This window comes from Lissotriton vulgaris, chromosome 8 (assembly GCF_964263255.1).
Source record: "Lissotriton vulgaris chromosome 8, aLisVul1.2, whole genome shotgun sequence".
Classification (NCBI taxonomy): Eukaryota; Metazoa; Chordata; class Amphibia; order Caudata; family Salamandridae; genus Lissotriton; species Lissotriton vulgaris.
Window position 1 is genome coordinate 1064224069 of NC_141696.1, and position 25375 is coordinate 1064249443.

At 48.7% G+C, this 25375-nt stretch overlaps 1 protein-coding gene across 1 annotated transcript in view; it reads left to right on the forward strand.

The window, feature by feature from the left end:
• The window catches only part of DIAPH3 (diaphanous related formin 3), a 2291797-nt gene that overhangs the window by 2032696 nt on the left and 233726 nt on the right, over positions 1–25375 (forward strand). The gene's annotated exons all lie outside the window — the stretch shown is intronic.

A 25375-nucleotide genomic window follows, 5' to 3' on the forward strand; every position in this document is an offset into this window, starting at 1 on the left:
GCTCATCAAGCTGTCTCAATCCAGAGCGCGAATGATCCTCATTGCTCCAGAGTGGCCTCGACAGTGGTGGTTCACGGACCTGCTCCACCGGTCTCTCCAACCCCACCTGCGGCTTCCATGTCGGCCGGACCTTCTAACGAAGTTCGGCGGGGCTGATGGTGCACCCCAACCTCTCATCAATCCAGAGCGCGAATGATCCTCATTGCTCCAGAGTGGCCTCGACAGTGGTGGCTCACGGACCTGCTCCACCAGTCTCTCCAACCCCACCTGCGGCTTCCATGTCGGCCGGACCTTCTAACGAAGTTCGGGGGGGGGGCGATGGTGCACCCCAACCTCTCATCGTTGAGTTTGGCGGCATGGCTCCTGAGATAGTACAGTATGGACACTTGAACTTGCCTGACCACTGCATGGAGATACTCAAGGAGGCTAAGAGACCTCCCACCAAGACTTCCTGTGTCTACAAGTGGAAAAGGTTCTGCATCTGGTACACGTCCAAGAACGCTGATCCTACCTCCTGCAAGGAAGATGTCATCCTTCCATATCTCTTGCATTTGGCTCAATCTGGCCTTAATTTCCATTCTATTAAGGTTCACCTTGCAGCATTAACTGTGTATAGGAAATGCCCTCCACAAACATCCTTCTTCCAGTTAAGATTTTTTGGAGGTATTGAAGAAAGTATTTCTCCCTGTTAGGTGTCCGTCGCCTTCATGGGAATTGAATGTGGTGCTGTCTCGTTTGATGAAGGAACCCTTTGAACCTATTCATAAGGCTTCTCTGCAGAATCTTTCCTGGAAAGCAGCCTTCCTTGTGGCTATATGGTCGGCCCGCAGGGTGAGTGAGATCCAGGCCTTGTGTTGGCAAGAGCCTCATGCGGTGTTTCATGCTTCTAAGGTTGTCATGAGAACTCACCCTAAGTTCCTGCCTAAAGTGATTTCTGATTTTCATGTCAATCAGACGATAACTTGACCTACGTTTTTTCAACATCCTTCCTCTCGGGCGGAGAGGTCTCTTCATTCCCTGGATGTAAGAAGAGTGTTGAAGTTCTACTTAAATAAGACCAAGGACATTTGTAGGTCAGACCAATTGTTTGTCAATTATGGTTCGGTCAGGACTGGTCTTGCCACATCTAAACAGTCCATCTCTAGATAGATAGTGTCCTGTATACAGTTATGTTACCAAAAGGCTAACAAGACCTTAGGGGGTAAGCCTAAGGCTCATTCCACCAGGGGCAAAGCAGGTACAACGGCTTTGCTACGTAATATTCCCATTGCAGATATCTGTAGGGCTGCCACTTGGAAGTCGGTCCATACCTTTGCCAAACACTACTGCCTGGACTCTGATGCCAGAGCAGACGCTCAGTTTGGGCAGGCTTCGTTGAGAAATCTGTTTGCACAGTAGTGGTTTTTGTGTTTCCTCCACCGCTGCTTTGGTTTGTTGGGATGGACTTGTCAATCTATTCACAAGATTATGACTAAACCCAGAGATCCCCTACTACAGAAGGAGTAGTTTCTTACCTGTAACTCCAGTTCTGTAGTAGGGGTATCTCTGTTAGTCATAAGCGCCCTCCCTCCTCCCTTGTGGATGAAATGATAATGTTGAGAATTTTCCCCCCACCACCTTGTGCCAAACCTGACCAACCAGCCCCTGTCCTCAGTCCTCTGGGAGATCGTCTGCGGCAATCGGAGGATCTAGCCACAACCCCCTGTAGTCCACCCACTGTTTCCATATTTTGTAGTGCTTACGTGAACAACCCCGGGTTACAAAAATAGGCTGTTCCAACCCATGCAGAAGTCAAGACCGTTCTTCCAGGCGGCCACCGAGGGGCCCTGTACATCCTTCCACCTCATGGCTATATCCTGTTTTGCCAAAGTGAGGCCCAGCAGCAGAAGATGACATTTGTAGGCCTTACTCCAATCCCTTCCATCACATGCAGTAAGGTGAACTGTGGTGTGCGTGAGTGTCCACCCCAAGACCTCCGATAAGCATGAAAATACCCCCCTCCAGAATCGATCTAATGAGGTACAGTGCCACACAGTGTGCAGGAATGTGCCGGCCGTACCAGAGGCACTCCGGGGAGGCAACCAATCCCGCCCGCCACAGCCGAACCCGGGTAAAGTAGACTCGGTGGAGGAATTTAAATTGGATGAGGTGGAGGCGCATAGCTATGGCTGCTCCCGTGGTGCGGCCAGGGCCTCCCTCCAGTCTTCCTCCTCCAGTGTACTCACTTCCTCATCCCACACACCCGCAACTTCTCTAGCGTGGGAGCACTGTGGGTGACCAAGGACTGATAAATTCATGAGATCTTCTTGGTCTCCAAATCCCCCATTAAGACTTTCGCTCTTTTCTTCTTTTAATACAAGCACAACTTAAACACAAACATTAGAAATTGAAAGTTCTAGCTAGAACTTAAATGTAAAATTTGCGCACCATTTTCAAATAACTGTCATAGTTATAATTTAGATTCATAATTTATGCACACCTTCAGATTTCTATAAATCCTGCCTATCTGTACATAGTCATGTCACCTCACTCGCCACACTACATTAACTATAACCAAGACCACTGGAATTATGCAATGCTGCGTGATTTTCACATAATTGTAGATTTGCCACATAATCCATCATCTGTTGCATAATCTACAGATTTTAACCCCCAAAAAAATAGTTTTTAGCTCAAACTGTTCAAAAGTTAGTAAAAACACAGCAACACATATTTGCAGCGCAGTGGAAGGCCCTTTGCGATGGTTGACTGGTCTCCTTTATGTAACTTATTGCTATATTTGGTTATTAAACTGATACTAATAAGGCACAGCTAATGCCCACAAACTATTAACAAGCTTAAAAATGACACAATAATGAAGTAGTACCATCACAACATGTGCCACATAATGCTGCATAATTGACCTTTTCTTGCTGTATAATTTACTAAACTCAGACGCTAAATTGGCCCTTCCCTGCTACATAATTCCAGTGGCCCTGGCTATAATATGCCCCTTCTCCATTATCTAGTTATACCCTTGCATACGTGAAAGGTCTGAACAGGCTGTGGAGTTTGGCTGCCTCTGATGATAGACAAAGCCCTTCAAAAGCCCAGCAGTTTTCTGCATTGTTGGGGGACTGACAAGTGGGGGAAAGTTGCCCCATAGAGCAATCTGTTAAACCTGTTGTGCAAAAATCCAGAATGCATCTAATCAGCATGGCTCCATAAAATGAAATGTCCATAATGGAGACAGGACATACTCAAAAAAGCCAGTCATCTATATCAAGGCTTGCTGTTGTATAGATACAATGATACTCCTGACTTAGGCAACACAGTCATTGTTGAAAATCTCAAACAATCCTTCACACAAATGATGCAAAATGGCTGGAATGCTACTACTTCCATTTTGAGAGCCAGCCTGGACACCACTGACTGTGTTGCTTAGGCGATGAGCACCATCTTATCTATCTAACCGCAAGCCTGGATGCAGCTGAGTGGCTTTTTGGAGTATGTCGAGTCTTCCATTATGGAAATGTCTTTTGACTGAGCCAGGCTGTTTGTGAATAAGGTGTATTCTGGATTTTTGTACAACAGGCAACAGCTGTCACTCCACTCCCCAGTTCCCACCCAATGCAGAAAACTGCTGGACTTTTTGTAGGGCATTGCCTATCATCAGTGTAGGAGAGTAGGGTCTGCTTCCTATGGTTACCCCCACTTTTTGCTGTGTTTCACTGGTTTTTCGACTTTAGGCTGGCTGTGACCCTGCTAATCAGGACCACAGCCTAGCTGCTCTCTCTCTAAATTGATTGCATGTACTTTAGGTACAAACGAGATTGGTTACTGAGTTACCTTGTGAGCCCCTAGTATATGGTACCTTAGGTACCAAGGGCATAGGTACCCCAGAGGCCTACCAGGGGGCTGAAGCATGTATTATGCCACTCCTGGGAAGCCTTCCAAAATGGCACCACATGTCTGCACTTGCAGCATGGGTAAGGTGGTGTAAACAACCCTTAATTAGATATAGTATACCTATATCTACGTATATATATATATATAGACACATATTAACCTATAAGTCACTAATATGGCAGGCCTTGACAATCCTGAAGGCAGAGTGCTTGGTTTTGTGTGAGATGGTGCCCTAGTATGAGCTAAGCCCCTCTGCAGCTTTCGGAATCCCGTCCTTATAGCTGTTCTATGATATAGCCATACCATTTACTCTTAAGTGCATTATAATCCTCACGGTTAATGCGTAACTTTGGTTTGGCTTTATCAAAACATGTTGTGTTTGATGCCAAACACTTTGGAATACTATGTACACACTGGTATACCCGGTAATAGTTTTAAAGAGCTTCAGCATCACAAAATGGATGCTGCTGCCACAGAAACGAGTCTGACCTGCTTCTGGACGAAACTCCGGCAGGGGAGGCCTGGACAATAGGTTTCCTGTCCAGGGAGGTGCCAGCACCTCCCCAGACAGGCTTTAGTGTATTGGGGCAGGTTGGGTTGCATTCAATGAATGCTTTTGAGAAACTTCCTGGAGCACACAAGGTGCTCCATGCATTTCCCAGTTCAAACCGGTTGCTGAGGCACTCAGCCCCAGCTCTGGTGCGAAACTGGACAAAGGGGTAGGGGTGTAACCACCCCCTCCCCAGGTCCTCCCATAGGTGGGACCCTAGAGTTAGTCCAACCCCTAAACTTACTGTAAGTATAGGAACCCAGACACTAGGACTTTAGATTACCCTGGACGAAACTCTGAAGATGAAATCTTGGACCTTCGACATTCCATATCGACTGGAAGACGGGAGAAATCTCTCTTGGGGTCAAGGAGTGAATTACCTGTTCAAACAGGCACCAAAGAAGTATCTTGCCGGGCTGCATTTTCGAGGCTCCTGCCGGATCCCGAAGAATCTGCGACACAGGAAACGGACTTCCAGACATCTCTGGGGCCGACACGAGATCCCATCAAAGCTGAGACCCGCAGCTGACACGAGAGACGTGGGACCGGAACTGCTGGACATCCTGCAATTTTGCAACTGCACCTTCTTCCCTAAGTTTCCTGAAATTGTGCAATGGGATATTTGTGGCCCTTACCCCGAGCACCTTTTGCACCGAAGCTGAGAGGACAACACTCCACAGGTGTTCCGTGGGATCCGTTTTCTTCACTGCTGCTCGAGGCTCCTTCGCGATCTCTAGTCTGTTGGCTAGTGGGTCCCCACGAAGGACAATCCTTTGTTTCTTGGGCTTTCCTGGTTGCTCCAGACGTGCCCTGACTACCCTCCAAAGGGTGAGTTCTTCAGACCTTGCTGGTTTGTCCCAAAGCCAATCTTGTCATCTTGCATGGGTTGCTGTTGCCAAGGCTTGTTGGGTCCAATCCGGATACCAACGCAGCAGCACTCGACATCCGACGTGGGACAGCTCGAATCCAGCTCCTGGTTGTCGTCCATGCCTCCTGGACCTCGTGGTTGAAGAGTCAAGCTTCACCTACTTCACCTTAAAACACCCGATGTCGGCTGGCATCTTCTTGTCGCCATCCTGGTCACTGGCTAGTGACCCAGACTCTGTCCCCTCTGCTTTCAGGTTCTTCAGATCTCAGATCCATCCTTGGATCCATCAGGACACTTTGTTCCTGTTCGCCTGCAGCACTTCTTTGCAGCTCTCCATAGAAATCAACGACGAAACACGTCACGAAAAGACACCTATGCACCCGGCTTCCCTGGGTGAGGTAACACGAGTACTTTGGTGCTCCCGTGGGTCTTGACTCTCGAAGTGTCCAGTACTGAAGCGGTTCCCTCGCATTCCACTCCTAAGTGTCCTAAATCCTAAACTTTGTAACTTTAACTTTCCTCATAGAAGTCTATGGTGATTCGCGGCTGTGTTTAGACACTGCACGCGTCCCCCGTGGGTCTCCTGCGTCCCTACCTTGGGTGGTTGCTGGTTGCCCCAGTGGTTCTACAGGCTCTAGACCTCACTTCTATCCCTCACGTGGTTCTTATACCACTATTTTATTATATGGTTGTGAGCCCCCTAGGGAAAAACGTATACTGTGCTATTTACTGTGTGCTATTTAAAGTTCTTGAATTGTACTTTGGCCTCTAGCCTCATAAAGAGACTAGAGGGGTTGTGTTTAGAATAAATACATATATTTTATATATATATACCTTGTGTGGTGTACTTTCATTTTATCATTCAAGAGATTATAGACTGGTAAAACAAGCTGCTTTACATTCCTTCAAGACTTAGCCTGAAGGCTGCTCTCCATGGCTACTACTAGGATAGCTTTCCATAAAGGTTGCCTACACCTACCATCAATGTGGGTCGTTTGGACTGGTGCATGGTGCACACTAGAATAGTGGACATCATATGCCAGGCCAACATCTCGCAATCAGAGGCAGCCAATTCCACTGCCTGCTCAGCCCTTTCACATGTGCAAGGGTATAACTAGCGCATGGAGAAGGGGCGAGTTAGATTTATTGTAGTGAGGTGACCCGACTTACAGTAATTTGAAAGTGGTTGGTGCATAAATTATGCATTTAAGTTATAGCTACTGTTGGAAGCTGGCTCTCTATATAGTGTACTAAAAAGAAGTACACAGTGTAGAGAGTAGAGTGGGTCCCCAATTAATTTACAGCAGCAGAATTAGAAAATACTAACGCTCTCTTTTGTGGTAGTGTGGGCGAGCAGTTAGGCTTATCAGAGGGTAGTACTGAGCATTTATTGTACTCACAGAGGCAATAAATGAGACACACACTCAAAGAATAAATCCGAGACCAAATTATAAAAATAACACTTCTTTTTTAAATGTTAAACTTAAGAACGTAGTTTAAAGGTAAGTACAGTTTTTGATAAAAAATATTCACACGTAAGTAAACGTTCAAACGTGTGCACCTTTATGCACAATGCAATCCTATGGGGGAAAAGTGAAAGATGCACAAAGGTAGGTTCAGTCGGTTTCAGGGGGTTCACCTTCTGGAAATGGGATAGTACTGGGCCAAACTTCAAAACTACCAGCAGATCTTCGGGAACCCCCCAGTTTCTACCGGGAGCGGGGTCCGGGTGAGGCTGATAGCTAGCGCTACGGAGAAGGGGGCCTCCTGAAAAGAGGCTGCACAGGAAGACTTCTGAGCAAGTCAGAGGACTCCTAAACGAGGGCTTTGGTTGTAAGGGTTCTTGAAGCACTGGGACACAGCCGGTTCATTGGAGGTGGGCCGGACAGCTTGGATGCAGAGTGGTTAGGTCGGCTGAGTTAGCTGCGCAAAAATGCACCTCACAGTCCGGAACAAACAGCTGCGGACTGCAGGGGAGTACTTCCTCTACTCCAAGGGAGACTTTTGGCATTTGTCGAAGAACTGGAAGGCTACCCAATGCTTTAGTAGTTCTCCAGCTCGCAGGATGAATCACTCTGTCCCAATTGTTGAGAGGGATGAGGACGGTAGGGTTTTGTGCCAAAGTCCTGCTGCAGTTCTCGCCAGATAGTGACTCTTCTTTGTCATTAAGTTGATTCGTAAAATCGGAGTTCTTGGATTCAGGGGTGCCATCTAAAAACTCAATTTAGGGGTGTAACATTTAGTAGCCAATGGGCTTTAGGGTGTCTATACCATCTAGATGACCACTTCTTTTGGGAAGTGGGCAGGCTAATTCTGTCCCAAGCATGGAGAAATCTGAAAAGTAGGGTCCACATTAGCTGGCCTGCCCTAGGGGTGATACTGGCTGAAAGTTGGCACACCTCCTAATCTTACTAATTTTCCCACCTGTCTTGCCACCAAGAAATGGGGCAATAATAGGAGGGTGGGCACCTCTACTATCTGGAAAAGCCTGGGGTCGCATAACAAAAGCAGTAGGGCCTATGAAGCTTCCCGCTCTGAAATGCCCATCCTCCTTGTTGTCAAACGGTTTGTTTACTCTAGGTACACTTAATTTCAAGCCTTCTGCACTTTGAAGTTTACTCTTTAAGGTACTCTAGGAGATTTACCCTCCTTTTGGTGGGTCTCCAGCCTCCTGCAAGCGTTCCTGCCACTCTCTCTGTTGGTCCAGAGGAAGGCCAGAATTGGCTGGTCACAGGAGGAGCTCACTAGGTCTGTACTCTCTCGGAGTAGCTTCCATTTCAATTCAGTAGTTCACACCCAAATTAAGGAGATTGCTTGGGCAGCAGTCACCGTTCCTGCTGCAGAACATGGTCTATAGATCTAGCTCCACCTTTCGTACAAGTCCCTGTGACCGGCTCACGTCATTGAGGTCTGCTGGACCTTGCAACGCTTCTCTGGCTGGTGCTCTGAACTGTGTCTCTGCTGACCCAGAACCGTTGTGGAGGTTTCACATGGGACTGGAGCCGCAATGGAGTGCGCCACAGCAGGCCTGCACTTGTTGTGTGCAGTTGAACTCCCTGGGCAGGGTTCACACTGGGGACAAGGGGAGCTACTTCAGGCAGTTGCTGCCTCCAGGCCAACTTTGGGTTCTGCTTCGGGAGCAATAGCAGCTCCTCCTTTGGATTTGATTGGGATTACCTGCAGCAGCACCAAGCGTTTGGGTGTCGCTGGGATGCTGGACAACACAAGATGAATTCTTGACTTGTTTTTGGTACAAGGTACACTGCAGGTGGCTGCAAAGAGAGACGGCTCATGACACAAGTCCGCTCTGGCTTCGCTAGCAAAGGCATCTAATAATTTTTTGATATACCTCACATCAGAAACACAGCTCAATCTTCCTCCTGGACAATCCCTCCTTCAGGGCCAGGCAGTCGCTTTCCAATTCTAATCCAACATGTGCTAGACAGACCTTTAGCTTCTCCAGCAAGTTATGCAGAATTCAGGTGATGCCCCCTTGCTCTGGGAGATTGTCAAGCAGACACCAGCATGGTTACATAGCAGCTCTTAGAATACTCTGCAAAGCACTCCCTTCTTTGGTCAAGCAGAACTTGATCAGAGTAATGCAGATGTCATCCATGGCAGCAATGAGGGCAGTTTCGGTGCGGTGGTTGGGTCTGAACCCAGACCGAGTGGTGTTGAGGAGTTAGTAGTCATTGAGATATTCCATGAGGTGTCTGTTAATGATTTTCTCTAAGAACATGGACCAAAATTATATGAGGGAGTTCGGCAAGCGTTGAACAGTGACGACTGGCAACTACGGAGAGTTATGGGGTCAGCAAAAGAGTAGTGGATGGATTCCTGCACATGCGCTACATGTAAGGCGCCTATATTATAAAATAAATAGACACCCTGCTTGCTGCACGACACACCTTCTTTGCTGCAGTCCCAGTGTTTTTCTTCTCTCCTCCAGGCTCCAGCTTGGCACCAGCCAACTCCCCTAACCAATCCTGGCACTGTTCTCATGCTGTTAATCAGCATGAGAGCAGCACCAGTTTTGGAGAGAGCAGCCTGTATTACTGCTCCCACAGGCACGGAATGCCTGTGCTTGCTGTCACCTAGCTAAGACAGTTGGGTTAGAGAGTTTTAAAGTGTGCATGTCTGACAGCCATCGCAAGACAGATGGCCAAAGTGACATGCGCTCTTTGAACTTAAATGGCCAGCCCACCACTTCTCCCTGCTGCTGCCACTCAACACCAATGGCCCTGTTCCATCCTGACACTCGGTTCGGGACACAGGTTAGTAAAAATGTTCATCTCTGGGCCTTTTCTGGGGGCATTTTAGTTAGTGGGGCGAATCTCCTCTGCCCTAATGGAGGAGCCGCTCCAGTCTGCAGAGGGCTTCTTCAGCAATCTGTTTCCAAGCATCTGGGAAGGTCGCAAAAGAGGTGGAGGCATTCTGAATGGGTGTGAGCATGGTTCTGATGGGTTGCAGCCCTCTGGAGTAGCAATGGTGGGGGCTGGGGTCCGATGATACCTCTTAGTGTATGGCCTTCATGGGGTTGGTGGTTTATTCTGTGGTGATGACAGGCCAAGTGGTTGGCGTTGGTTCAAGTTAGAACAGACACAAATGGAACAACCTATTGCTCAATGTAAAGCACTGCTTTGAGGGCCAGCGAGAATGAACAGACTTTATGGAGGTCAAAAGACTGACATGCATTGGGCACATTTGCAACGTTGAAGGTGAGGTCTATGCCAACAATAGTGATAAAGGATGGGGAAAGGATGTCCATATTTTTTTGCCAGGTTCACCTCTCATCAGTTCATAAAGAGCGGGGCTCTGTAGTGTGAAGCAAGAGATCACAATGTTAGCAAGGCATGCAGAAGCAGCACTAAAAAAGACTTCATGTCAATAAAGTCCAATGAGCCTGGACCATTGCCACTTCACACCTCCAGCAGGCATTGCTGTGATTAAGGGACAGGATCACAGATGGGGTGCATACATGCATTGAATTGCACTATCTTAGACTCTAATGTGTGCCTATGTCTAGCCAGTAATGTGTCTCAAGAGTAACATTGAAGTGCAAATGGGATGGTAGCACAAGCACGAAACGGATCAAAACCCACTCTACCTTCCGGAAAAAAACTCAAAATCTGTGTAGTTGCACAATTCATTTTTTAGCACTATTTAAGGGGGGAGGCGTAGTTTAATTGCAAGCTAAATTGCTCCATTGGACAGTTGTGATAAGCATGCGTAATTTGCACGTCTGCCTCATTAGATGTCAATCAGTGACAAAGCACACCTGTCTAAATGAATCTCTTATTTGCCACTCAGACACTGCAAGATCAGTATTCTCAGAGATTCCCTAAACACCCCACAGATGCTATTTTTTAACTACTAGCCACTCTCATTCACTCCTAGGGTCCTCTCACTCATGTCTCCGAACCCACACCCCTTGCTTGTCAGACATTGGCTGAGGCTATTAAATCGTCTGAAGCCTATTCTGATAAAATGCTATTGTACTAGCCTCACAGTGTCCTTTTTCTGGATACCATACTTCTGGGATAAATAGTGTTGGATGAATTTGTTTTCCTCTGCACAGAGTTTAAAGTTATAGGTAAAAATGTGCCCCGTTACTTGCTGCCACTTGCAAAGGTATTGGAGCTCCTAAAAGACAACCTTTACCATTCCTTGGTGCAATTATAAATGTTCAATTGCGGCATGCCTTATTTTGAGCAAGCCAAGATGATCAGAGCTGGTAATGTTCTTTGTATATGGTTACCTAGAGTATGGATTTGTAAAAAAAAATTATATATATATATATCTCAAACCTCCAAATCACACCAAGGGAACGAGTCACTCTTGAAAGCGGGTGCTTTACCGCGATGGTGTCCGCGTTAATATAACAGCTCCGAATTCCTAACAATACCCAGCCGGGTTCAGGAAAACAGCACTCACGAGCACAGCAGTATATCAGCAAGGGGGTTTATTTAGAACAAACGCGTTTCGGGAGCGAGCTCCCTTCGTCAGTATTCACATCGGAAGACAATGTGCGGCACCATTATCTATGTTTGTAAAAATAATCAAAATAAACAATGGACTTAGCCACAAACGCAACATTGAGCGCCATCCTTCAGTGTATAATACAAACATGAGCTAAATGGAACTGCTAACTAGTCAGTTACACCAGTAATGACTCCGTGTATCGGCACAAATTATATTCTCAAAAATCAACCACATATGATAAATAATCGGAAACAATATACATCCGATCCTCGTGGCCATGAGAACAAATCGTTGTTGGACACAACGCAATCCCTTGACAATGGTCACATGATATGTGTGAACAAATCAGGTAGATCTTGCCGTGGATCGGCAATTGCAGCCTCACAGGGCTGCCAGCATAAAGGTGTATACCAAACAAAAGCAATTCATAAAAGCAAATGTAAATGATAATTTAGGCGCAGCTACAATCATAAACCCATCTTATCCAAGATATAATACATATCAAAACATCATACTGTACAGTTTCACATACATAATACTGAAATCCATATTTTTAACCCAAGTGAGAGGCCAGTTCTTCTCCCATGTTCAAACCTAGATCGATAATATATCAAGACTCTAGTCTCCTGAGTGTAAGCAATCTGTTGCCTCCTCTCGGATTCTCTTCTACCTGGTTCAAGCAAAAATACCTCAGGAGATTCCTGTCACTGTTGTGCCTAATGGCAAAATGACGGGCCACCGGATACGAGAAGTCTTTATTCACGATGGCTCGCATGTGTTCTAATATCCTTAACTTGACAGGATTGATGGTGCTTCCGATGTAACTTAACATGCAAGGGCATACTAGACAGTAGACCGCATGGTCAGTATGGCATGACATAAATTTGTTGATTTTCTTTCCACCTTTACAGTCTGTGACCTCATATGTTAGTGTTCTTTTGCTGGCTGCGCAGGCTTTGCATTTTCCGCAAGGGAAAAAGCCTTTCGCGTCCTTCAAAGTGCCTAGTTGTTTTTCCATAGGTTGTAAGTAGCTATGGACTATTTGATCACGTAGTGATCTCGCCTTCCTGAACGTTATTAATGGTACACTGGGAATATCAGGCCCTACAATTAAGTCAGATTTTAAGATGTGCCAATGCTTGGGCATAATAGATCTTAGTTTGAAAGAGTCCGCAGAGTAGGGTGTTATCATGCGGAATCTTCCCTCTGTTGTTGGGCCTGACTTTTTAACAAAAAGGCTTGTACGGGGTAATTTCCTGACTTTGTTTAAAGTGTCTTGGAGAAGATTAGGGTTGTATCCTCTCATTAGGAATCTCTCTACACTTTCGTTGGCTGCTTTTTCAAAATCCTCAATCTGACTGCAATTACGCTTGAGCCGCAGGAATTCCCCATACGGAATGTTGTTAATGAGTTTACGGGGATGGCTGCTGGAAGCGTGTAATACGCTGTTACCCGCAGTTGGTTTGCGGTAGAGTTGTGTACAAATGCGACCATCTCTGACACTCACTTGAAGGTCCAGGTAATTGACCTTTTCACTGTTTACTTCGCCAGTGAATCTCAAGTGGTACTCGTTGTCATTGAGTATTTGTATGTACTGATTAGCTTCATCAATCGACCCGTCACACACTAGGAAAAGATAGTCTATGTATCTGCTCCATGCCACCACTTTGTTGTTCCAAGTGGCATGTCTGGGGGCCCAGGCTACCTGCTCCTCCCACCAGCCTACGAATAGATTCGCATAGCTGGGGGCGAAGCAGGAGCCCATGGCCGTACCAGAGAGTTGGCGGTAGATGGTATCCTGAAATAGAAAAATATTATTATGCAAGCAGAATGCAATTAATTCCAATAACATCTTGTTATGCATTGCATATTTCAGTTCTCTCTTGTTTAGGAAATATTCCACTGCATGAAGACCCTGTTCGTGGTCTATACAAGTATATAAACTTGTGATGTCCAAGGTGATCAGTACATATGATGGTTGCCAATCCAAGAGTTCCACCTTCTCGATAAAGTCCGTAGTGTCTCTGATATATGACTTCAAAGACAATACAAAACTAAACAAATGGTGGTCTAAAAACTTAGAGAGATTCTCAGTCAGTCCTCCCATGGAGGAGATGATGGGTCTCCCTGGGGGGTCATCAATGTTCTTGTGAACCTTGGGTAGGTGGTAGAAACAAGGTAAGATAGGGTTACTAGTCTTTAGAAAAAGGTATTTCTCCAGATCTAACATGAGCTTATCATGCCATTTTTTAAGCAGGGCATGAAGATCGTTAATGCTTGCTAGATAGTCTTGTTTCTTTATTGGAGCATAACAAGATATATCCTGTAGTTGGCGCATGGCTTCTGCGACGTACTTGGGTCTCGACATAACGATGTTGTCTCCCTTATCGGAGGGTTTGCATACAATCGTTTTGTCCTCCATTATATTTTTGATGGCCAGTTGTTGTTCTTTAGTGGTATTGAATTGTTTTTTCCGATGACTCTGTGCTGTCCTCATGGCCATCAGGTCCCTGGTGACTGCATCAGAAAATATATCAATTGAATCCACAGCAATCTGGGGGACAAATTTAGAAGCTAGTTTAAAGTCACTCTTAGGTGCTACCTGATCAATGTTGATATTTACCAGTCTTTGAGTGAGAGTGTTATCCACTGTATTAGTTTCCATGTCTCCTTCTCGCCTCAGGTTATGCAGAACTTCACATGCTGTTAAGTCATTAACGGTTAAGAGGTCCGTATCCTTTTTATTTTGTCTGAGTTGTTTGACTTCTTTCGTAGTAGGTTTGGTTTTATAAAACTTGTGTAGTTTGACCTTCCGAATGAATTTATACAGATCGATTCGCATCTGGGTGTACTCCATATTTCTATTCGGACAAAATGTGAGTCCTAACTTTAAAACGGACTCTTCCACTGATGTTAGTTTTCTTTGGGACAAATTCACAATGGTTAGTTGGTCAGAGGCCCTCACCATCTGCCTCTCCTCTGGCTTCTGGTTACCCTCAGGGTTACTCTGGTTTGGCCGCTGCCTCTTCCCTTTCCTATACACTTATACTTGCCCAAGTTCGACCTACTCCCTAAATCAATTAGCTTGGCCAACACAGAAACATTAGTAGAGTTAGATTTTGGCTTACTGAGAATGTCAAAATGAATGCTTTGCAGAAGTGCACAACTTAAACTAGGATGGAGGAATGGGATGTGGACTGGTGTGTTATGAGTACATGTTTCAATCTGTTCTTTTAAGCTTCCTCATTTCAAACCCAAAACTAATTTAAGATAGCTCTCATGCTGTCAGAACACTGCTGGGAGATAGCTACCTCACTAGGACTGAAATTGTTAAATACGGTATACAGAAAGGCTACTAACGTGTGCGCATTAAATCCACTTATATGGTACTATGATTGGAGCCTGTTTCTGCGACAGGTGCTTTAACCCACTGAACTTTATTACTGAGTTTAGAATCTATCTGACATGCATAATTCTCACAGTGCTCTACAGTACAGCAGTTTGCTCAATTGGGTCATATATTGTAACTAGCAGGCTAAATATGGATGTTTGCAGTTGGTGTTTAACCTAATAGGCTACACCATATCATACATATTTGTAAAAATCACTTTCAGCCTTGGGTGTCTTTGTGCTGAGTAAGAAACGTTTGTTACCCAAGTCAATTGATACTGATTTCCTTCGGGATTCGAAAAGGTGACCATGGGATCGAATGCTTTCCTTGCAATGGATGAATTACTCTGCTGAGCCATCAGACACCTCTACTTTTGTGCAAGGATTGTAACCAATAATATCCAGTTTACGGATTATATACAGCGAACTGTGCTCATTAAATACGGCCTCGCACGCTTTTAACCCACAGCAGGGTTGTTTATTTTTCTTGCGCTGTGCAATCATGTTTTTAATATTTTCCCTTTCATGTCTGCCCTACCCCTCTTTTTAAAGCTGTAGTTTCCCGGCCTACAATCTTTCTTTCATTTCCCTCCATCTTGATTTTGTTTGCTTCCTCATTTTTCTTTTTTCTTTTCCCAGTATTGTTCTGTCATAGCTACTTGTTTCATGTCTTCTACGACCTCTTCTAATGTTCCACCCTTTCACTGTATTGCTTCTTCACCTTCCGGTTTTGTTTTATTCATTTGTATGCGTGAACGGATGCAGAGGAACTGATGAGTGTAGCGTTATCGTCTTCACTGCAGAGCTCAAAAGGAATCTATACTTACATTGGGGTCAGACCTTGCAAACAAACTCACTGCATACAGATAAGCCTCTTGCACATACACTGTACACGGACATAATGTAAAAATGCGCACCGTAGAAGCATACACAGACTCTGCCGAAGTACGCAAACCCTACAGACACGAACACAGACCCTGAAGGCAGCCAGTCTTGCACAATAGACACACACACACAACCCCCGCGCTTTTACCTGATAGACAGGTTCTTCGTGGCAACCAGTCACAGCAGACCTAAACACTCTTTGCATCAGACATATATTGTCAGCAGATCTACCACCAGAGGCTGCTCCAAGGATCAACCAATCAATCTCAAGTTGTATTTATAAAGCGCTGATTGTCGCCCCCGGAGGTATCCAGGCGCTTTCTGCTGGTCGCATTCAAACAGCCAAGTCTGAGTCCATTACTGAAGGCGGTCAGCGATGGTGCTGTGTGGCTGTTGAGGGGTAGGTCATTCCAGGCTTTGTTGGTGAAGTGGGAGAAGGAGCGTCCTCTGGTGCAGCGGCATCGTATGGGTGGTATCTCTCGGAGGGTGAGGAGTGCTGAGCGAAGGTTCCTGTTTTGCTGGTGTAAGTGCAGGCAGTGGTTTATGTAGGCAGGTCTTTGGTTATGGAGGACTTTGGAGGCGTGGTTCAGGGTCTTGAAAAGACATCTCTTCTGGACTGGGAGCCAGGGGAGGTCCTTAAGGTACTGGGTAATGTGGGTTCCCTTGAGGAGGTTGAGAATCAGTCTGGCCACTGTGTTCTGTATCAGCTGTAGTCTTTGCATGAGTTTGGTGGTGGTGCCGACATAAAGTGTGTAGCCATAGTCCAGTCGGCGGGTGATGAGGTCCTGTGTTACTGTCCCTGGTGTTGGTGGGGAGCCACTTGAAGATCTTTGGGAGCATGCAGAACGTGTGGAAACAGGCTGAGGAGACGGCGTTGACTTGACATTTCATGGATAATTCGCTATCGAGTATGATATTGATATTGATGTTGCGGGTGTGATCTTTTGGAGTGAGGGTGGGACTGGGTTCCGAAGGCCACCAGGAGTCGTTACCTAGGGTGGTGCTCAGATAATGGAAGCAGAGAAGTGGCAAAGGAGATGGGGTGCTCACACTTTATGCATGTGTAAGGGGTGCTGGGGGTTGAAGAGCAGTGCCTGGATGGGAGAAGTGGGGGTTATGGGTTGCTGGCTAGGCCAGCATCAGGGATGCGTGTATCTTGGCATTCAGGAGGAAATCTGAGATGGGAACGCACTTTGAATGGATAAGGGGTTAAAGCAAAAGGAAGTTTGACTTGTAATGAGTTGCAGAACGAAGAGCGGGACTGATTGGGCAAAGAGTTTACAGGGTTGCAAGATTTATATTGTAATTGCATTTATATAGTGCTTACTACCCCTGATTAGGGGGCGATCTTCTCTTTCCCCTCTTTGACAATCATTGTACCTGATTTCTGCTCACATTTATTTTTTAAAATTGTAAATATTTTACCCGGTGCATTTTTAATTTTCTGGCAACTCGACCCTTGAAGGTGAGATTCACGTCGCCCCAGGGTCCCCCTCACTGCATTGCTTACCGGCGCAGCCGAATTGAGGTGCTGACGCCGGTACGCTGAGAACAGCCGCCGCCATATTAGGGAAAGGCAGGGTAGCGGTCCAGCTCTTGGAAGACTCCCGCCCTCCCGTGTTGCTTAAGGGCTGGTTCTCCGGTCTGCCTGCAGACTACTGCTTTCTTTCCCCTGAGGCGGAAGCCGGGGGCGATCTTCTCTTTCCCCTCTTTGACAATCATTGTACCTGATTTCTGCTGACATTTATTTTTAAAAATTGTAAATATTTTACCCGGTGCATTTTTAATTTCCTGGCAACTCGACCCTTGAAGGTGAGATTCACGTCGCCCCAGGGTCCCCCTCACTGCATTGCTTACCGGCGCAGCCGAATTGAGGTGCTGACGCCGGTACGCTGAGAACAGCCGCCGGCATATTAGGGGAAGGCAGGGTAGCGGTCCAGCTCTTGGACGACTCCCGCCCTCCCGCGTTACTTAAGGGCTGGTTCTCCGGTCTGCCTGCAGACTACTGCTTTCTTTCCCCTGAGGCGGAACCCGGGGGCGATCTTCTCTTTCCCCTCTTTGACAATCATTGTACCTGATTTCTGCTGACATTTATTTTTAAAAATTGTAAATATTTTACCCGGTGCATTTTTAATTTCCTGGCAACTCGACCCTTGAAGGTGAGATTCACGTCGCCCCAGGGTCCCCCTCACTGCATTGCTTACCGGCGCAGCCGAATTGAGGTGCTGACGCCGGTACGCTGAGAACAGCCGCCGGCATATTAGGGGAAGGCAGGGTAGCGGTCCAGCTCTTGGATGACTCCCGCCCTCCCGCGTTACTTAAGGGCTGGTTCTCCGGTCTGCCTGCAGACTACTGCTTTCTTTCCCCTGAGGCGGAACCCGGGGGCGATCTTCTCTTTCCCCTCTTTGACAATCATTGTACCTGATTTCTGCTGACATTTATTTTTAAAAATTGTAAATATTTTACCCGGTGCATTCTTTTTTTTTTTTTTTTTTAATTTTTGAAAACCTTTATTGAAATCAGAACACACAGCTATTCAGCCTGACATCCCGGAGGCAAGGCAGCAGGAATAAATGGAGAGAAGTAGTGTCAAACAATTGAGACATAATCGTCGAAGGTTGATTTTATATTAAATGAATACAGCAACAAGGCGCCCGCGGGCGCGAAAGTGGCAGTGTGAATAATGTGATGCTGGGTGTCAGGGATGGGTAGGGAAATGAGGCAGGGAAACGCGTATCAAGGATAGGTTGCAGAATGGGAAGAAGGCGGGAGGGGGAAGGTGACAGGAGACTATAATACAATAGAACTCAGTTGGTGTCACAGGCTAGGGAGAAGCATTATCATGCTGGCTGATTGGTTCAGGCGGTAAGCACACATCCCCCCTATATTCATTCCATGCTCCCCAAATTTTAGTCCAAGTTCGAGGTCTCCCTCTGGCCACATAGACTGTCTTCTCCCTGAACATGCACCAGTCCATGTTGGCCTTCCACTGTACCAGCAGGGGGGCCTCGGCCGCACCCCATCTCTGGGCTATGTCCCTCTTAGCTACCATGTTCCCAAGGGTAACCCACCTAGTCTGCGCAACGTTGTGGTCGGAAGGCTCCCATACGTTCAGAAGGCATCGACGGGCCTCAGCGTGGGCAGCCACGCCAGTCACCTCTTCCATAACGCGGTGCACTCTTCTCCAGTAGGAGGCGATCACCGGGCAGTCCCAAAGGATGTGCAGAAAAGTGGCAGGAGCTCCACAGCCCCTGCGACAGAGACCGTCAGGCGAGAAACCCATGCGCATCAATCGGGGCCCTGTCATATATACCCGGTGCAAGATCTTAAATTGCACGAGGCGAAGACGGGAAGAAATGGCAACCTCCTTAGGAGAGGAAACTGCGCTCTGCCAATCCTCATCGTCCAATTCAAGGCCATCCACCACCCAGGTCCCACCTATCAAATCCCTTGGTGTGCCATAGTCTACCCAGGATGTCAGAGTCAAAGAGGGGAGTGAACCTCGTGAGTCTGTTCTGCCACCCTTGTGCCTTATTAACCGCCCGCCAAGTGCGGACCGCCGTACGGGTGGGGCCCGTCAACCATCGGTCAAAAGACTTCGAGTATAGGGCCCGATAATAGTTACCATCGCCCATCAGCCATCTATCCATGGCATAGCCGGGGCTCTCCACTGGGCCATAGAAGCCGTGGTTGAGGGCAGCTAGTTGCGAAGACCAATAGTAACGGCGCACATCCGGGAGGGCGATGCCCCCATCGTACCAGGGGAGTGTGAGTTTGTGAAAGGCAACGCGGGGTCGACCCTCCCAAAGGAGGGTCCGGAGGAGGCCTTCAAGATCACGAAAGTAGCGCGCCGGGACCGGGTCTTGAGCGTTTTGGAGCGCGTATAGGAACCTGGGCAGGGCCATCATCTTGAATAAAGCGGCACGGCCAAGGAGGGAGAGTGGCAGTTTACGCCAGCTGTCCACGTCACACCGTAACCGCTGAAGAGGAGGAAGCAGGTTGTTGTCATGCCTCAACTTGGGATTACCAGAGATGTAAATGCCCAGGTACTTGAAGCCGCGCGTGGCAATCTGAATACCGCAGCCTCTGGGGAGACGCGGAGTATCCCCCTTGAGGACATATAGGGAGGACTTGGCCCAGTTGATAATCAGGCAAGAGTACCGCCCAAAAAGTCTGAGAACATCACAGGCCACAATGAGGGACCTGCAGGGTGAAGTCAGATAAAGCAGTATATCATCGGCGTACAGGGAGACCCTGTCTTCAAAGCCAGGGGCCCATGTAATGCCTCGCAGGTCAGGATGCGCACGCAATAAAGCTGCGAGTGGTTCAAGGGCCAAGGCAAACAAAAGGGGGGACAGGGGGCAACCCTGTCTAGTACCCCGACGTAGGGGAAATGGCGCCGAGAGGCGACCGTTGACCGTGACCGTGGCCATCGGGTCCGCATACAAGAGCTTCACCCAGCTCACAAAGACAGGGCCGAACCCGAGTTTGGTCAGCACTGCCCAGAGGTACGGCCATTCGAGCGAGTCAAAGGCCATAGTGGCGTCAAGAGATGCTAGGACAGCCGGCTCTTCGAGAGTGTGGGCCCTGGCCATGACACCATGGAGGCAACGCAAGTTAAGGGCAGTGTTTCGGTGGGGGATGAATCCCGACTGGTCGGGGTGCACGAGGTCGCTAATGACGCCAATCAAGCGGTTGGCAAGCAGCTTGGCGAGGACCTTGGGCTCCACGTTAAGGAGAGAGATAGGGCGGTACGATCGACAGACGTCCCGTGGCTTACCCTCCTGGTGGATGACCACGATGGTAGCTAGTCGTTGATCCAGGGGGAGAGAGCCTCTCTCAAAGGACTCCAAGAACATTCTACGGAGGTGCGGGGAGATCGCGTCCGAACGGATTTTGTACAGTTCCACCGGTATGCCATTAGGCCCGGAGGCCTTTGCGGTCCTTAGGGAGCGGATCGCAAGGTCAATCTCTTCGGCGGTGATGTCTCTATCCAAGTTCTCTCTCTCTTCCTCGGAGAGGCAGGGCAGGTCAATATCCGAGAGGAAGGCCGATGAGTCCGCCTCCGAAAATTCAGAGGCAGACTCATAGACCCCTTGAAAGTAGCCAGCGAATGAGTCAACGATAGCGCTAGGATCCGTAAGGATCACACCGTCGTCCCCGACGAGTTCGGGTACCACACGGCTGGCCATCTCCCTTCTGTCTAGCCAAGCCAACAACTTCCCGGCCTTATCGCCCACATCATAAATACGGCCTCGCTGTTCCTTGGCCAGGACGAGAGCGGCATTAGTGGCCAGGGCGTGGTACTCCGCTTGTTTCAGCGAGAGGGTATGAAGGACAGAGGGGTCCGGCTCGGGCCCCAGCTGGGCCTCGAGTCGCAGTACCTCCTGCTCAACAGTCAGCATGTCAGAATCTCTAGTCCGGCGGGTCTCAGCGATGAGCGCCTGGGCCTCGCCACGGAGCACCGTCTTGAAGGCTTCCCAGAGTGTAACGGCCGACCTCACCGAGCCCACGTTCTCGGAGAAGTAAAGATCAATGGCTTTGGCCAGGAGGGAGCGGGTTTTGAAATTCCGAAAATACCACGGATTGATCACTGCCGGTCGTTCCGACAGGACCACCCCAAAGTCAAAAGAAACCCATAACGGGGAGTGATCGGAAATGCCCCGCGCCAGAAAGCGGGCTTCGGAAACGGCCAGGGCGTCCGAAGCCAATGTGAGGACATAGTCGATGCGCGAAAGACTCCCGTGTGCACCCGATAGGAAGGAAAATTGACGGAGCGTGGGATGCAGAGTCGCCACCCGTCCACCAGCCCCATGGACTCAAGGAAGGATGGCAGCCACATCTGCGGGCTACGTAGGTCTCGGGGCGGTTGGCGATCAAGCAGACCGGAGCAAACTGAGTTAAAGTCACCTCCCACTATCAGACGGCCAGCCGGCATAGACAAGATGGCACCACCAAGGTCATGAAAGGTACTAGATTGGAGCCCCGGGGGGACATACACAGAGAACAACGTGAGGGAACGCCCTTCCCATCTACCAGCTATGGCGGCGTACCACCCCCTATCATCAATCAAAGTGGTCTCTATCTCCAGGGGAAGGGACGCGCGCACGAGAATGCCCGCCCCCCGGGAGCCGGAAGAGAAGCCCGAATGTGCCACCATTTTATATCCCTTACGATTCAGAGCTTTACAAGCGTTGCCCACCAAGTGTGTCTCCTGAAGAAGGACAATATCTGGCATATGCCGTTTAATCAGTTGTATCATCACCCCTCTCTTGATTCGGTCACCCAACCTGTTAACATTCCAACTGAGAATTCTTAACATCCTACCCCCCCATCCCTACACTGCCCGCCCCACCCAAAGCCCAAAGACACCCGCATCAAAAACAGTTCAGGAGCACCAATGTCCCATTGCCACACAAGAGAAAGAAAGGAAAGAACAACACAAAACATAACTGCACCCAACAAACCCCCCACCCTGCACCCCTGCAGTAGACTAAAAAGCCCCCCCAACCAGCAGTGTGCCTGTCGCCCCATTAACTACTCTACAAAAGACCCAGAGGAGTAAGGAATCCCCGTGAAATCGTCCCGCCACCCACCATGTAAATGAAGGAGAGAATATTAAGCAACAAAACACCAGTCCGGCGGTCATTCGAAGCAGGGGTAGCATCAGCTCCTAGTTCATTCTTGCCGCTCCGCTCCGCCCGAGGCGCCTCCAACTTCATCCTCTTGCTCATCACGCGCCGGTGAAACAGTGTCCAGCCATTCACTGACATTTTCAGGATAGTCAAAAAAGAGGGCACGTCCCTTGTGTTCAACACGGAGCTTCGCAGGGAACATCATGGAGTACTTGAGACCCATGTCTCTGAGGCGTCTCTTCACCCCCGCGTAGCTCAGTCGCTGACGCTGTACCAGCCTGGTGAAGTCCGGGTAGAAGTGCACCTCCGCATTTTGGTAGTGGAGTGGTCCGTGCGATCTGGATGCTTGGAGGATCGCATCTCAGTCTCTGAAGTTGAGGAGGCGCGCCACAATCGGTCGCTGCGACGCACCCGTTTTAGGAGGGCCCCCTGGTACACGGTGGGCACGCTCCACTGAGAAAAAATTACTCAGTCCAGAGGGCGCCAAATGAGTCTTAACCAAGTCCTCCACAAACAGGTCAGCTGCGTCATTCTCGGACCCCTCCGGTACCCCTACTATGCGGACGTTCTGCCGCCTGGCTTGCCCCTCAAAGTCCTCCAGCCGCCTTGAGAATAGATCAGCAGTCGACCGCAGATTGCGGACCTCAGTTTGTAGCTCGGAGACGTCCGAGGTCAGGCTGGCGGTCTTGATGTCGAGGGTCTTCACACGCTTGTTGGTCTTGCCCAAGTCGGCCCTAATGAGGGTGATATCAATAGCCATGGAGTCCACTTTATGAGACAGGGTCTCGTGCTGCTGCTGCACGTCGGCACGGAGGCTAGTAATGGCACCCATGATGTCCACGAGGGTGGGATCCGATCCATCCGGCGGGCTAGCCGATGAGGTCCCTTTAGAGACGGCCCCAGATGCAGGTGGCGACTTGAGATTCACATATCGCTCCATGCGATTGTTCTGTGTTTGCGACTTGCCCCGACCACCTTTATTCGATGCCCTGTCCGGATCACCTCTGCCCGCCATGATGGGTACGTGAGAACAAAGGCAAGGTGGCAGCAGTTCTGAGTCCACAGCCGAGAGGCAGACGGATCAAGAAATCAAGACCAAGTAGACGAGGGCCCAAGCAGGAGCGCAGTGTCTTCACCAATGAAGGCGGCAGGCGGGCACTCCGCAGTCCGATCGTGCGAAGTGACGAAGTCCGGAGGGACAATGGCACCGTCACAGAGCGGAGTTCAGCTCGACGTAACTTTGCTCAGGAGCCACCGATTCGGAAGCCGATTGCAGTCCCCGCCTCAGTAGGCCAACAGCATTACAATTCCACCAACGTGGACCAGGATTTCAGGCAGGAAAGTTGCGGTGGATCGGACGGTCCACGGAGCTCCGAGCTTACGCGGCCATCTTGGTCGCCCGCGAAGCTCCTCCCCCACCCGGTGCATTCTTAATTTCCTGGCAACTCGACCCTTGAAAGTGAGATTCACGTCGCCCCAGGGTCCCCCTCACTGCATTGCTTACCGGCGCAGCCGAATTGAGGTGCTGACGCCGGTACGCTGAGAACAGCCGCCGCCATATTAGGGGAAGGCAGGGTAGCGGTCCAGCTCTTGGACGACTCCCACCCTCCTCGCTATGTATAAAAATCGACGACTCCCCGTCCGCGCAGCGGGCTATGCCTAAGGCAAGCCCGTCTGCGCCCGGCTCGGGCCCAGGGCCAGTCCCCCTGACCATTTGAACTACACGGGCTCTATTAGCTGGACCAGAGAGCAGCTTTTACAATTAAGTTCTGGCACCTGCTCACCGCTTTTTCGCTGCCCTCCATGTACTCTGGAGGGTCGCCCTTTTAATTGTTCACATTGTGGCCTGACTATTTCTCCTTGGGGTGAACGTGTTCTTCCATCTGCCACTTTAAATAACCAATTTTGGAAAAGGTGATGGACAGAGTTTCTGAATGATGCAGAATGCTCCTACCCAGTCAAGAGATCAGGGCGTGATCCATCACCGTTTTTTAGCTCACTGCACCATCCCAGCTCAGAACCTGGCTACATGCAAATTAGTCTGTTCCTGTCCCAGTGCATGATGGGAACAGGGCAGACCAAACTACCAAGCCAATTCTTCACCAGAAAGGAGACAAGCTACCGGGGACCGGTTTCCGGCATTTCAGCCGTCATCGGCCCAGCTTGCTTGAATCCTGATGGTGCAATGAGCTAGGGACTCACGTCTGAGTATACCCTCCCACACATAGTGTGGATAAAATCAATTTTGGAAAAGGTGATGGACAGAGTTTCTGAATGATGCAGAATGCTCCTACCCAGTCAAGAGATCAGGGCTTGATCCATCACCGTTTTTTAGCTCACTGCACCATCCCAGCTCAGAACCTGGCTACATGCAAATTAGTCTGTTCCTGTCCCAGTGCATGATGGGAACAGGGCAGACCAAACTACCAAGCCAATTCTTCACCAGAAAGGAGACAAGCTACCGGGGACCGGTTTCTGGCATTTCAGCTGTCATCGGCCCGGCTTGCTTGAATCCTGATGGTGCAATGAGCTAGGGACTCACGTCTGAGTATACCCTCCCACACATAGTGTGGATAAAATCAATTTTGGAAAAGGTGATGGACAGAGTTTCTGAATGATGCAGAATGCTCCTACCCAGTCAAGAGATCAGGGCTTGATCCATCACCGTTTTTTAGCTCACTGCACCATCCCAGCTCAGAACCTGGCTACATGCAAATTAGTCTGTTCCTGTCCCAGTTCATGATGGGAACAGGGCAGACCAAACTACCAAGCCAATTCTTCACCAGAAAGGAGACAAGCTACCGGGGACCGGTTTCTGGCATTTCAGCCGTCATCGGCCCGGCTTGTTTGAATCCTGATGGTGCAATGAGCTAGGGACTCACGTCTGAGTATACCCTCCCACACATAGTGTGGATAAAATCAATTTTGGAAAAGTTGATGGACAGAGTTTCTGAATGATGCAGAATGCTCCTACCCAGTCAAGAGATCAGGGCTTGATCCATCACCGTTTTTTAGCTCACTGCACCATCCCAGCTCAGAACCTGGCTACATGCAAATTAGTCTGTTCCTGTCCCAGTGCATGATGGGAACAGGGCAGACCAAACTACCAAGCCAATTCTTCACCAGAAAGGAGACAAGCTACCGGGGTAAATAACCATACACGTTCCCCTTTAACAC